This window comes from Dendrobates tinctorius, unplaced genomic scaffold (genome assembly GCF_039654945.1).
Source record: "Dendrobates tinctorius isolate UK_male_01 unplaced genomic scaffold, ASM3965494v1 ptg000559l, whole genome shotgun sequence".
In the NCBI taxonomy this organism is placed as follows: Eukaryota; Metazoa; Chordata; class Amphibia; order Anura; family Dendrobatidae; genus Dendrobates; species Dendrobates tinctorius.
The window spans coordinates 492395-507812 of NW_027362217.1; the positions used below are offsets into that span (position 1 = coordinate 492395).

The window sequence follows — 15418 nt, forward strand, 5'->3', positions numbered from 1 at the left end:
CTATACAGCATGAGGCAGGCTCAGACGGTGTTAGGCCCAGTATGGATTGCACGTCATTGCACAAAGGTTAGAAAGGGTACCGTATCCCCGGATAACATGTATGGATAGCGTACACATTCAAAATATATGTCTATACAGCATGAGGCAGGCTCAGACGGTGTTAGGCCCAGTATGGATTGCACGTCATTGCACAAAGGTTAGAAAGGGTACCGTATCCCCGGATAACATGTATGGATAGCGTACACATTCAAAATATATGTCTATACAGCATGAGGCAGGCTCAGACGGTGTTAGGCCCAGTATGGATTGCACGTCATTGCACAAAGGTTAGAAAGGGTACCATATCCCCGGATAACATGTATGGATAGCGTACACATTCAAAATATATGTCTATACAGCATGAGGCAGGCTCAGACGGTGTTAGGCCCAGTATGGATTGCACGTCATTGCACAAAGGTTAGAAAGGGTACCGTATCCCTGGATAACATGTATGGATAGCGTACACATTCAAAATATATGTCTATACAGCATGAGGCAGGCTCAGACGGTGTTAGGCCTAGTATGGATTGCACGTCATTGCACAAAGGTTAGAAGGGGTACCGTATCCCCGGATAACATGTATGGATAGCGTACACATTCAAAATATATGTCTATACAGCATGAGGCAGGCTCAGACGGTGTTAGGCCCAGTATGGATTGCACGTGATTGCACAAAGGTTAGAAAGGGTACCGTATCCCTGGATAACATGTATGGATAGCGTACACATTCAAAATATATGTCTATACAGCATGAGGCAGGCTCAGACGGTGTTAGGCCCAGTATGGATTGCACGTCATTGCACAAAGGTTAGAAAGGGTACCGTATCCCCGGATAACATGTATGGATAGCGTACACATTCAAAATATATGTCTATACAGCATGAGGCAGGCTCAGACGGTGTTAGGCCCAGTATGGATTGCACGTCATTGCATAAAGGTTAGAAAGGGTACCGTATCCCCGGATAACATGTATGGATAGTGTACACATTCAAAATATATGTCTATACAGCATGAGGCAGGCTCAGACGGTGTTAGGCCCAGTATGGATTGCACGTCATTGCACAAAGGTTAGAAGGGGTACCGTATCCCCGGATAACATGTATGGATAGCGTACACATTCAAAATATATGTCTATACAGCATGAGGCAGGCTCAGACGGTGTTAGGCCCAGTATGGATTGCACGTCATTGCACAAAGGTTAGAAAGGGTACCGTATCCCCGGATAACATGTATGGATAGCGTACACATTCAAAATATATGTCTATACAGCATGAGGCAGGCTCAGACGGTGTTAGGCCCAGTATGGATTGCACGTCATTGCACAAAGGTTAGAAAGGGTACCGTATCCCCGGATAACATGTATGGATAGCGTACACATTCAAAATATATGTCTATACAGCATGAGGCAGGCACAGACGGTGTTAGGCCCAGTATGGATTGCACGTTATTGCACAAAGGTTAGAAAGGGTACCGTATCCCCGGATAACATGTATGGATAGCGTACACATTCAAAATATATGTCTATACAGCATGAGGCAGGCTCAGACGGTGTTAGGCCCAGTATGGATTGCACGTCATTGCACAAAGGTTAGAAAGGGTACCGTATCCCTGGATAACATGTATGGATAGCGTACACATTCAAAATATATGTCTATACAGCATGAGGCAGGCTCAGATGGTGTTAGGCCCAGTATGGATTGCACGTCATTGCACAAAGGTTAGAAAGGGTACCGTATCCCTGGATAACATTTATGGATAGCGTACACATTCAAAATATATGTCTCAGGAGGCAGGCTCAGACGGTGTCAGGCACAGTATGGATTTGACGGCCCAGATTACACAGCGGAGGAGCAGGGAGAGGTAAAGATTGCAAATGCTGGGGCCCTGGCCAAGCAAGGGGGACCCACTCGTGGGCATCGGTACTGGCACTGGGCCCCTCATAGTACAGCGGTGTGTCTGACGGCGGGTGTGCACCACCACCGTCAGAGACACTTGATTGCACTATGAGGGACCCTGTGCCAGTGCCCGCGCCCAAGAGTCGGCCTACCCACCTGTCCAGGGCAACGGCACTCGCACGGTGTCGTGCGGTAGGTGGTGACCCCGGCCATGGGGGGGGGGGCAGCACAGTTAGGGAGTTTTAGAAAGTGGCATATGTTGATGTTGGACATTCAGCTGATGCAAAAGGCGAAATAGGTGAAGTACCAGGAAGAGGTGGACCAAAGCAAGCAATTTTTCTGTCACCCTATGTGTCATCAGGGGAAGGTGGGACAAAATCCTTGGAAACCAATGCATGGTTCATTTTAATGAAGGTTAGATCATCCACATTTTGGGTTGACAGACGGGTCCTTTTTTCTGTCAGGATTGATCCAGCTGCACTGAAGACTCTTTCCGATAGCACACTTGCAGCTGGGCAAGCGAGCTCCTGTAAGGCATATTGGGCCAATTCAGGCCAGGTGTCCAGTTTAGCGGCCCAATAGTCAAAGGGGAATGACCTGTGTGGGAGAACATCGATATGGGAGGAAAAGTACTTTGTAACCATAGTTGACAACTGCTGTCTCCTGTCACTTTCCATCGATGGAGTATTACCAGTTGTGTGAGCGGTATTTGAAAAATCAGTCCACAACATTGTCATGAAACCCCTGTCTCCAACGCCACTTCTGCTGTGTGCACCACGAACACCTCTGCCAAGCTGCCCCCGGCCCGTACGGCTCGTGTGAGAACCATCACCGCTGCTGTGCTGGGAATGCCTCAAGCAACCGATTTACCAGAGTTGCTTGTTTATTAGCCAATATTAGGTCAAGGTTCTCCTGTGGCATGATGTTTTGTAATTTGCCTTTATAGCGTGGATCCAAGATGCTGGCCAACCAGTAGTCGTCATCGTTCATCATTTTGGCAATGCGGGGGTCCCTTTTAGGATCCGCAAGGCATAATCTGACATGTGGGCCAATGTTCCTGGTGTCAATGATGCACTGCGAGTGCTGGGTGGAGGAGCACTTTCTGGCAAATCCACATCCCTCCAGTCACGCACAAACCCTGTACCAGACCTTGGCACGCCAACATTTTCACTTGCCCCACGAGATGCATCCTCCTCCCCTAAGTAATCATCCCCATCATGATCCTCCTCCTCCTCCTCCTCTTCTTCCTCCACCTCGTCCAGGAGAGGTCCCTGAGCAGACAATGGCTGAATGTCATCAAGGATTCCCTCCTCCTCTTCCTCCTCATCAACATTGGCTGCAGACGCCTGCTCCTTAAGGTGCGTCAAAGTTTGCATGAGCAGACGCATAAGTGGGATGCTCATGCTTAGGATGGCGTCGTCTGCGCTTACCAGCCGTGTGCATTCCTCAAAACACTGAAGGACTTTACAAAGGTCTTTCAGCTTCGACCACTGCACGCCTGTCAACTCCATGTCTGCTCTCAAAGTGCCTGGCCGTGTATCCTCCCACAAATGCATTATGGCCTGCCTCTGCTCGCACAGCCGCTCCACCATGTGCAGGGTGGAGTTCCACCTTGTTGCAATGTCGATAATGAGGCGGTGGTTGGGAAGGTGGAGCAATCGCTGCAGCTTCTGCATACGAACGGAGTGTACAGGCGACCGGCGGATGTGCGCGCACAGTCTTCGCACCTTCTGGAGCAGGGCTGTTAACTCCGGATAATTTTTGAGGAAGCACTGCACCACCAGGTTCAAGGTGTGAGCCAAGCAAGGTATGTGGCTGAGTTTTGAAAGGGCTATGGCTGCCACAAAATTACGGCCGTTATCACTAACTACCTTGCCTGCCTCAAGATGTACACTGCCCAGCCATGACTCAGTTTGTCGCTTCAAGTACTCGGCCAGCACCTCGGCGGTGTGTCTGTCGCCCAAACACATCATCTGCAACACAGCCTGCTGACGCTTTCCACTAGCTGCTCGATAGGGGGACACATCGTGTGCACCAGTGGCAGCTGCAGATGGAGTGCTCGTACGACTGCACTCTGTGGACGAGCTTTCGCTTCTGGAGGAGGAGGAGGAGGAGGGTCGAACGCCTACAGCCAACTGTTTCCTATACCGTGGGCTAGGCAGCACTGTTCCACCACCGCTGTCCCCTGTGGACCCTGCATCCACCACATTAACCCAGTGCGCAGTGATGGACACGTAACGGCCCTGGCCATGCCGACTGGACCATGCATCAGTTGTGAGGTGCACCTTTCCGCTCACTGACTGCTTGAATGCATGGACAATGCGGTCTTTCACATGATGGTGGAGGGCTGGGATGGCTTTGCGAGAGAAGTGGAGACTGGGTAGGTCATAGCGTGGTACTGCATAGGCCATGAGTTCGCGGAAAGCTGTGCTTTCCACCAACCGAAAGGGCATCATCTCAAACGAGATTAGTTTGGCAATGTGGGCGTTCAAACCCAGTGTACGCGGATGAGAGACTGAGTACTTTCTTGACCTACTCATAGTGTCTGGGAGGGTGAGCTGGACTTGAGAGCTGCATATGGTGGAAGTAGCGGTGGACAGGGCGGACTGAGAGAGGGTTGATGATGGTGATGGAGTTGGTGTTCTTTCTGATGGCCTAGAATCAGTCTTTCGTTGATATAACAGTGGGATTCCCTGACTGCTGTGGTCTTGCAACGACACCTCAACATTTGCTGCTGTGCTAACCGGTGGGCTTACAGTGGGGGAAACAATGTAGCGTTGCTGACTACCTTCATTGTGATCAGTTGCACATGTGGCACTTGAGGTTTGGTGTTGTGTCCACGCTTGCAAGTGCATGCTGGTTAAATGTCTAAGCATGCAACTGGTATTCAAATTTTTCAGATTTTTCCCTCGGCTAAAGGTCTTTGCGCACTTCTTACAGATAACCTTGGCCTGATCATGAGGATTTTGGTCAAAAAAGTGCCACACTGCACTCTTCCTACTTTGGCAGACATTTTGCGGCCTAGCACGCTGTGATCTTTTGACCCTCTGGACAAGCTGTCCAGCAACTCTTTTGATGTTTGGAACCTGTCTTTGGAGTGCTCCGGGCCTGCCAGATAACAGCTGTTGCGATGTCGATGTCTGCTGTGGATGCTCCTCATCTGAGCTATTGGAAGCAGCACCCTCTTCCCCCAATGGATGCCAATCTGGGTCAACAACTGGGTCATCCATCACCTCCTTTTCTATGTCATGTGCACCTTCCTCTGTGTCACCGTGTATGGTGGTATAGTGTGCGGGAAGGGGCACCTGAGTCTCATCAGGGTCAGAATCTGGCTCTGTACACTGCGAGGACAATGTAGTGCTCTGAGTGAATGTACCAGCAGAATCATCCATCAGCGGCTGTGCATCAGTGCACTCCATGTCAGATTCATCTTGGCCTGGGTAATTCACCATTTCACTTGATAATCCAGGCATGGTATGTGAAAACAGCTCCATGGAGTAATCAGTAGTATGGCCTGCATCATCCTTCAATCTTGGTTGGGGTGAAGGACACAAGGAAAGGTGTGGTTCATGAACATGAGTCTCCAATGACGACTCAGTGCTTTTACTTTTTACAACTGAAGAAGAGGAGGCGATAGAGCTGGAGGCTGAGTCAGCAATGTAAGACAAAACTTTTTCCTGATGCTCTGGCTTTAAAAGCGGTTTGCCAACTCCTAGAAAACTAAGCGTTCGAGGCCTTATGTAGCCAGACGATGACGCAGGGTCAGCACCTCCTGCATTCGGTCCTATTTTGCTCTTGCCACTACCATCAGATCCACCACCAACACCATCATTACCAGCTGCCAACCCCCGCCCAATTCCACGGCCTCTTCCACCAGCCTTCCTCATTTTTGGTAGAAATGTAGACAAAATCCAACAAACTATATAGTAATGTAAAACAAGGTACAAGGTGTCGATAGGACAGGGGAGATTTTGAATTTCTGCAGACACTTTTGGACACTGGACACTTTTGGATTGTGTGAGGCCCACTGATATCTGAGCGCTATGAGACAGGCTCGATGGCACAGCTGTGACCAAAGTGACTAGAGGATAAGGGAGATTTTGAATCTCTGCACACACTTTTGGACACTGGACACTTTTGGATTGTGTGAGGCCCAATGAATATCTGAGCGCTATGTGACAGGCTCGATGGCACAGCTGTGACCAAAGTGACTAGAGGATAAGGGAGATTTTGAATCTCTGCACACACTTTTGGACACTGGATGGACACTTTTGGATTGTGTGAGGCCCACTGATATCTGAGCGCTATGTGACAGGCTCGATGGCACAGCTGTGACCAAAGTGACTAGAGGATAAGGGAGATTTTGAATCTCTGCACACACTTTTGGACACTGGACACTTTTGGATTGTGTGAGGCCCACTGATATCTGAGCGCTATGTGACAGGCTCGATGGCACAGCTGTGACCAAAGTGACTAGAGGATAAGGAAGATTTTGAATCTCTGCACACACTTTTGGACACTGGACACTTTTGGATTGTGTGAGGCCCAATGAATATCTGAGCGCTATGTGACAGGCTCGATGGCACAGCTGTGACCAAAGTGACTAGAGGATAAGGGAGATTTTGAATCTCTGCACACACTTTTGGACACTGGATGGACACTTTTGGATTGTGTGAGGCCCACTGATATCTGAGCGCTATGTGACAGGCTCGATGGCACAGCTGTGACCAAAGTGACTAGAGGATAAGGGAGATTTTGAATCTCTGCACACACTTTTGGACACTGGACACTTTTGGATTGTGTGAGGCCCAATGAATATCTGAGCGCTATGTGACACGCTCGATGGCACAGCTGTGACCAAAGTGACTAGAGGATAAGGGAGATTTTGAATCTCTGCACACACTTTTGGACACTGGACACTTTTGGATTGTGTGAGGCCCAATGAATATCTGAGCGCTATGTGACAGGCTCGATGGCACAGCTGTGACCAAAGTGACTAGAGGATAAGGGAGATTTTGAATCTCTGCACACACTTTTGGACACTGGATGGACACTTTTGGATTGTGTGAGGCCCACTGATATCTGAGCGCTATGTGACAGGCTCGATGGCACAGCTGTGACCAAAGTGACTAGAGGATAAGGGAGATTTTGAATCTCTGCACACACTTTTGGACACTGGACACTTTTGGATTGTGTGAGGCCCACTGATATCTGAGCGCTATGTGACAGGCTCGATGGCACAGCTGTGACCAAAGTGACTAGAGGATAAGGGAGATTTTGAATCTCTGCACACACTTTTGGACACTGGACACTTTTGGATTGTGTGAGGCCCAATGAATATCTGAGCGCTATGTGACAGGCTCGATGGCACAGCTGTGACCAAAGTGACTAGAGGATAAGGGAGATTTTGAATCTCTGCACACACTTTTGGACACTGGATGGACACTTTTGGATTGTGTGAGGCCCACTGATATCTGAGCGCTATGTGACAGGCTCGATGGCACAGCTGTGACCAAAGTGACTAGAGGATAAGGGAGATTTTGAATCTCTGCACACACTTTTGGACACTGGACACTTTTGGATTGTGTGAGGCCCAATGAATATCTGAGCGCTATGTGACAGGCTCGATGGCACAGCTGTGACAAAAGTGACTAGAGGATAAGGGAGATTGGATTGCTTTTAAAAAAGCAGTTTGCGGAGCAGTGGGTAAACAGCAATGCAGGAATGTCAGGAAGCCTTAGAAGGCAGCCCAACAACCAACACCACTGATACACCACTATATAGCTTCCCCTTGCACTGCACACACAGTGACTGGTATGTTGTGCAGGCCAAATTGCTAGCAGCAGAAGCAGTTTTTTTTTCTTTTCAGCAGGACAAAATAAAAAAATTGGGATTGCTTTTAAAAAAGCAGTTTGCGGAGCAGTGGGTAAACAGCAATGCAGGAATGTCAGGAAGCCTTAGAAGGCAGCCCAACAACCAACACCACTGATACACCACTATATAGCCTCCCCTTGCACTGCACACACAGTGACTGGTGTGTTGTGCAGGCCAAATCGCTAGCAGCAGAAGCAGTTTTTTTGTCTTCTTCCCTGCCTAACGCTCTCCCTACAGAATCAGCAGCAACCTCTCCCTATACTAAGATCGGCAGAAGTAAGATGGCGGTCGGCGTGCGCGCCCTTTTATACCCCCTGTGACGCCCACCAAAGCAAGCCAATCACTTGCATGCCCTTCTGAAAGATGGTGGTGACCCCTGCCTATGTCATCACGTTGCCCACAGTGTCCGTGGATCCTGATTGGCTGAAAAAGAGCGCAAAACAAACTTTTGAAACGCGACTTTGGCGCGTAAGTCGCCGACCTCGTGGCCGATCTCATCCTAGGGTCGGGTTTCTTTTTATGAAACCCGACTTTGCCAAAAGTCGGCGACTTTTGAAATTTTCGACCCGTTTCGCTCAACTCTAGTTAGGACTCGTTACTCTGCGAGTAGTAGGGGACTCGCAGGAGTCGGTACTCTGCGAGTTTCCAAGAGATTACTCGCACAGTAACAAGTCCAATGCAAATCAATGGCAATCCTAGTTTTTTCAGAGTTTAATACAAGCAATCCTAGTTTCTTAGCGATTTTGTGTCCCGCTGTCAGCAGCGAGTCTTAGCGAGTCTAGGACTCCTATATACTGTATTCGCGACTCGCAGAATACAGAATATGTTAATTTTCAGAGACAGCCTAGTTTGTTAGGTGAGAAAACTGTGAAGAGCACTACTATGATTGGCTGCTGTCCATCGTGATGCCTATGTCATGTATCACAGGCAAGGCTGTATATAAACCCTGCCCCCGCCATTTTGGGCACATTCCTGTGACGATCTGAGCTAGTGCAGGGCGAGTTGGAGACATAGAGCAGATCTAGGGACTGTTAGTCAGTGTAAGACCTCAAGATTCCACACATATAACACAAAAGTTATTTTCAGAACTACCAGGACGGAGGAGTTCTGTAGAGGACTGTAGGCAGGGAGAAAGGCAGGAGCAGCCTTACAGTGCATACAGCACCATCCTCAGAGCTTAGCTTACTCACTCAGCTTCCATCAGAGCTGAAATCAGAAGCATAGCTGAGCAAATTTTCTTTTTTTTTTCCACCAGATATTATTGGGGTCATATTTACCCCTGCAGCGTTATTGTTTCTGTGGCAGACCAGTGCGTTGCTGCTATCTATCCCACTAGCTAATAGCACGCACGCTGCCTGCTTGTGTGCACTAAACAATTTTTTCAGGGAGAGTGCGTTGCTTCTCTGCTAAGTTACAGCACGCACTTCACCCCAGAGCGGTGACGCAGACAGCACCACAGTCCACCTAGGTGACTGCCTTTGCGCACTAAACAATTTTTTCAGGGAGAGTGCAGGGCTTCTCTGCTACCAGCTAATAGCACGCACGTTACCTTCCTGCTGTGCCAATACGCATCACTAGCCTTGATTGTCCTCCTATTACAGTCCCCTGTAGTTATCCCCTTTGCACTGTGCATCCCCTGAGACTACAGCACGGGTCACATCACATCCCCCAGTGAAGCAGACCCCGGCCCGGTGCTGGGTACCACGGTTTCAGTGCGTCACAGACGCCAATGGTGACACAAGAAATCTCACTCTCTCCTAATCCAAAAAAGGGTACAGTAAAAGAAAATAGAAGAAATGACATCACATAACTCTTACCCATGTTTGCCTGCCCATCTTCTCCAGCGTGATCAAATGACGGGAACATACTTCTGGCGATGGACCTCCAAGCCATATTTCGCTGTCTTTCATCACCATAGCCAGGGTGGGTTGGCTGCCACAGCTGGGGCCACTCTTCAACCAGGCCGATCAGCCTCTCTGTATCACGTCTGCTACACATCTTTGGTGGGCCTGTGTGTGCAGATCTGATCGCCCTGTGTGTGCAGAACAGATCGCCCTGTGTGTGCAGAATATCAGATCAGCCTGTGCAGTAAATCGGTTAGCACAGGCGACTTCCTGTTTAGCTTCTAGTGTGATGTAGAAACGATTTTCTGTGCTTTAGGGATGAATTCTAAATCGCTAAGCTAGGGGCCACTTGCGAGAGTAAAGAGTAAAAAAAATGGCAGCAGAGGAATCGCTGCAATACTCGCATCCCCATTCATTAACATTGGACTCGCTAGACTTGCAACGAATAGCGAGTTTCCGAGTCAGACTCGTTAGAGTCTAGCGATTCCGAGTATTTCAGGATTCGCCCATCCCTATTCTGCTCCCATATCTCTGGAGTAAGCTCCATTCTGCTCCCATATCTCTGGAGTAAGCTTGGTTCTGCTTCCATATCTCTGGAGTACGCTTGGTTCTGCTACCATATCTATGCAGCAAGCTACTTACTGTTCCCATATCTACATACCAGCCTATTTTTAAAGCCTGTTATCTCTGCTGCTTTAATACAATGGCCAGAGATAGGGAGGGAAAAGGAGGGCCACTGCAACTCGAGGGCCACTGCCTTGTGATTGCTCCCCAGGCTGAAAAGTGCCATCCAGCCCCTGTCTGTGTTAGAGTAGTTGGTGAGTTCTTGATGTCGCAGATTTTCTGCTGCATTTTTCCACCTATTTTTGTATCTTTTTGACTGCGTTTTTTTGTTTCTTTGCTATGTTATGTGTTGAATAAATCTGTTTTAATTTTGATACTTCCTGGTACTCGGCTTTAACAAAGCTTTATTGATAGAGTCATGTGTGGATTTTATGCATTTTGTGTTTTTTACCTGCGTATTTTCCTCATCTAATGCAATTCTATGGATAAAATCTGCATATAAATCTCAGCGTAAAAATCATAGTGGGCATGAGATTTCTATAAATCCCATCCACTTTGTGGGGACTGTAAGAAAATGCGTTTTCTATGCAGTGAAAATATTCAATGTGAGAACTTAGCTATATATTGCAATATTATTATTATGAAATCTGGTTCTTCCCTCCATGCCTGAGTTTGAAACTGATGCTAAGCCTATGGTGTTGCCACAATAATTATTGCTAGGCAACTTCCTTTTATGGTGAGATGTCCCTTTAAGATTCCATCACCAGATTCCATTATGACATCACTGATGTCAAGTTAACATTCCACCCCAAGATTCCATTATGACATCATAATGCACCGCCACTACTTAACCAAGTGCTTACTGCCCAGGTGTCATTATTGTCAGTGATTGGCTGCGAAGCTGGTGATATACTGACTGCGCTTGGATTTGCTTGAAATGTCTGACATTTCTTCAGATAAACTTGAGGAGTTGGCACTACTCCAGGGGATTCTTACCATCTATGCCCCTGACAATGTGCTACCAATACCCGATGGCGTCCTCAGCTTCACTTACCGGCTGGTTATGAAGCTAGTGAGAGACTGCCTGACCAAACACCAACAAGGTCGTATAAGCTCAGAATATCTTGAGCATTTACAGATGAACATCAGGACATCAGTACAACAGGTAACAGACAATCTGGGCAAAGCATATAAAACAACAATGGATAATATTCATAAAATACAAGCTGGGGAGGGGGGCGGTGATAGCGTGAGCCTGCGTGCTCTACAATGCCAGGGCTGAATTTTACTCCCTGTCCACCCTGGTCACAATATGAAGAAAAAGTAAATGTTTACACATGTAAAGAATATTTAGCATCCAAAACCTGGTTAAAATAATATTTTTGGGGAAAGACGGATATAAAAGCCTGATCAGAAGAGCAAAGCCATGGTTTTCCCTCTTTCCCTGATTCTGGTTCTGATGCCCAACCCATAATCTTGCCACGTTAATTGTTACTAGAATGTTGCTAGGCAACTTCCATTTATGGTGAGATGCCCCTTTAACCCCTTCACCACCTTACGATTTTCCATTTTATGTGCTTTCATTTTTTTGCTCCCCTTCTTCTCAGAGTCAGAACATTTTTTTTACCATCAATATAGCCTATGAGGTCTTGTTTATTGCAGGCTGAGTTGCAGTTTTAAATGACACCATAGATTACATATATTGTACTTGAAAACGGGGAAAAAATTTCAAGTGCTGTGAAATTGCAAAACAGTGCAATTCCACAAATTTTTTTAATTTAAAATGTTTACTAAATGCTAAAACTGACCTGGTAATATGATTCTACAGGACAGTACGAGAATGCAGATACCAAACATGTATAGGTTCTTTTTTTAATTAAGTGGTAGGAAAAACATCTGAACGCCGGCCATGAGTCGGTGTTCATAAAAGAAGATCAATGGACAGGCACACTGGTCTTCTGCAGACCCCCGGCTTTTATGATAACCCATCGCAACCCCAGAATCATGTGACAAGGGCGCTGATGAGCGAGACTTGTGACACGGTTTCGGTCAGCATGTCTGATATGCAGTTGTCAGTGATTGACAGCAGCATATAAGTGGTTGACAGCCAAAATCCATCTGCATCTATTTGCAGGACATGACAGCTGATCACACCATCAACTGTCATGTGCGGGTAGAGATGCGGGCTCTGGTGCTGCCTAAAAAAGACAGGGACACAACCTTGGATGTAACTATACTTTCAAAGTTGTAACTGGGTTAAGATTCCATCCCCGATTCCATGATGACATCACTGATGGCATGTTAACATTCCACCACAAGACTCCATTATGACATCATAATGCACCACCACTACCTACCCAATTGCTTACTGCCCAGGTGTCATTGTTGTCAGTGATTGGCTATGAAGCTGGTGATATACTGACTGCACTTGGATTTTTTTGAAATGTCTGGAATTTCTTCAGATAAACTTGAGGTGTTGGCACACTCCAGGGGATTCTTGCCATCTATGCCCCTGCCCATGTGCTACCACTACCCGATGGCGTCCTCAGCTTCACTTACCGGCTGGTTGTGAAGCTAGTGAGAGACTGCCTGACCAAACACCAACAAGGTCGTATTAGCTCAGAATATCTTGAGCATTTACAGATGAACCTCAGGACATTAGTACAACAGGTAACAGACAATCTGGGCAAAGCATATAACAATAATAATGAATAATATTCACAGCACATGAAACAATAATGAATAATATTTATAAAATACAAGTTTCTTTACATGAAATATATAGTTTGGCCAAGAGCAATATAATTTTTAGCTTATAAGAAATATCCATATATGTATTAATTGTAGCTGTAGATTGCAGGAGTAAAATGGTGACATAAATAGCGTCCTATATTCTCTACTTTCTCTCATGATTTTCCTTTTTTGTTTATTTCCATTTTTATAGGCTGAAGAAAGATCCCAATGTGGAGATCTGGCCTTTTTTAAACAATTGGCCCAACATTTCCTGTATGTACTAGAGTTTATTGCCCGCCCACTGAAGCATTTGGTAAGAATCTGTCATCTTCTATATCTCATGTCTTTCTTGTCTGATCTTCTCCAGATTACTAGTCATATAGCAGATTGTCATATTTCTCATCATAGAAGCCCCCTGTCCGCTCCAGGCAGATACAGGATCTTTTATGGCAGCCTGTCTCTGCTCCATCCTCTGTGGTGACAGTCTGTACTGTGCTCAGTGGTGCGGACCTTTCATATCACATCGGTCTCGCTTTATCTTCACAATCTTCCTTCTTGTAAATGCTGCAGTTCTGGTAATAGATGTTATTGGAGAACTGTTGTATATACAAGTTCCTTATATATTAATGTGGATTTACTGGGCAGAGCGGCCGTGTATATTCCCCGCAATTATGTAAATCCAGGTTTAGTCCATTCTGTCTTTTGTGTACTGTAATTTAGTATTTGTGAGTTGTTATATTAATTGCACATATTATATCCATCAGGAAACACCGGCCGGTGACTCCAAAGAGGGGCAACACCGAAATATCGCTGACCCCAATACCAGTGAGCCAGGGCTAAAAAGTGATCTGATTGAAGGTAAGCTGATCATCTCGCATTCCTACAAACATTAATATTATGGAGACACCAGAGAATATATAAATTTACTCTTCATCCTCTGTATGAGGCCGGTGACGGCTCCTGAACCTCCTGTAGACTGTAATGGAGAGGGCTCATGCAATTCTGAAAACCCCTCTGGTTCTCTCTTCTGGGATCTTCTCAGCCCCAAAATGCACAGAGGACCTCACAAGGTCCCCATCCAAGTCACTGTCAGATCACGAACAATCACACATTTATGGCAGAGTATATCTATCTATGGATGTGCCATAAGTATATACAGTATGTGCAGAATATCCATATAACTAGTATTATACCATTTACTTGTCTTTCCTTCCTTATATCGATGTGTTATATATTAAGTTCTGATATCGTCTAATACATGATGTCTCATTATTTTATCATTATATTAGAGACAACTGAGCCGGCAACTGCTGACGGTGGAATATCTGAGACACCAGAGATCCCCGAATCTGCCAGTGTAAGTATCAGAGAAAACATCTGTATATCATCAGATAACGGGGTATGAATTACACATCACATGTTACACCCCAGAGTACAGTGGGTTAACTCTATTCTTAATGTAGATTGGACCTATTATTATTATTCCTGTCTCCTCTGTGTGATGTCCCTTACCATCCCCTCCAGTACAATGATACATGTGTATGGAGGATATCCCTATAATATAATAGTGTCTGGGGAGCGTCCTGCTGGTATCATGTCCTTTACATCTGCTGCAGTGTAATCAGCGGGGACATAATGTAGAGAAGTTCCTGCATCTGCAGCTTTTATCTTCCTGCAACTTATATGTCTTATTGTCATTTCTTATTCTTCTAGGCCGTGATCAGATCATTGACCCCTATGAGAAAACCAAGTATGAGCGACTATACCAAGATCAAAGAGATTGGCAGAGGATCTTTAGGGTGAGCGTTATGTATAATCTTCATTTTTCCCAAACTCCTTATGATGGTGCCTCAGTCTATATGTCCTGCCTTTTGGAAATTCCTGTATATGAGTCCACATCTAAATTTTACTGTATTCCAAGATGTGTAACATTTTTATTTTTTCATCCCATAGAGCTTTGTAAGGACTTGTTTTTGGTGTGTTGAGCTGTTGTTATCGGTACCACTTTGCACTAGATCTAATCTACATCTAGTCATCTACTCCACATCTATTTGTCATGATTCAGCTCAGTTATGATGTGATATGTATGAAAACCTCCCATAAGGGCTCATACTCACTTGCGAGAGACTCACACGATTCTCGATACTCGCACTGGGACCGGAGCGTGCGGCTACATGTATCTCTATGCAGCCGCACGCTCCAGTCCCAGTGCCGGCGGCAGTGCCGAGTTTTCATGCGAGAGACTAACACGAGAATCGTGCGAGTCTCTCGTAAGTGAGTATGAGCCCTAAGTGATCATTTATGCTGAGTAATTTTGTGTATTTCCAGACATTGGTTTCTAGTGACGGCCATACATCTAGTATTAACTATTAGTGATGAGTGAGTGTACTTGTTACTCGTGATTTCCGAGCATGCTCGGGTGTTCTCTGAGTATTTTGGCATGCTCGGAGATTTAGTTTGTGTCGCCGT

At 46.2% G+C, this 15418-nt stretch overlaps 2 long non-coding RNA genes across 2 annotated transcripts in view; both read left to right on the forward strand.

Moving 5' to 3' along the window:
- The window catches only part of LOC141078424 (uncharacterized), a 93049-nt gene extending 79680 nt beyond the window's left edge, over positions 1-13369 (forward strand). Inside the window, exon 3 of the long non-coding RNA XR_012227849.1 lies at positions 13161-13369. This is a non-coding gene — a long non-coding RNA (uncharacterized lncRNA). The remainder of the gene's footprint in view (positions 1-13160) is intronic.
- A 349-nt stretch (positions 13370-13718) lies between these two features.
- LOC141078409 (uncharacterized) lies at positions 13719-14733 on the forward strand. The gene is made up of 3 exons (XR_012227840.1): positions 13719-13807; positions 14239-14306; positions 14663-14733. It is a non-coding gene; the product is annotated as an uncharacterized lncRNA (long non-coding RNA).
- The last annotated feature ends 685 nt before the right edge of the window (positions 14734-15418 follow it).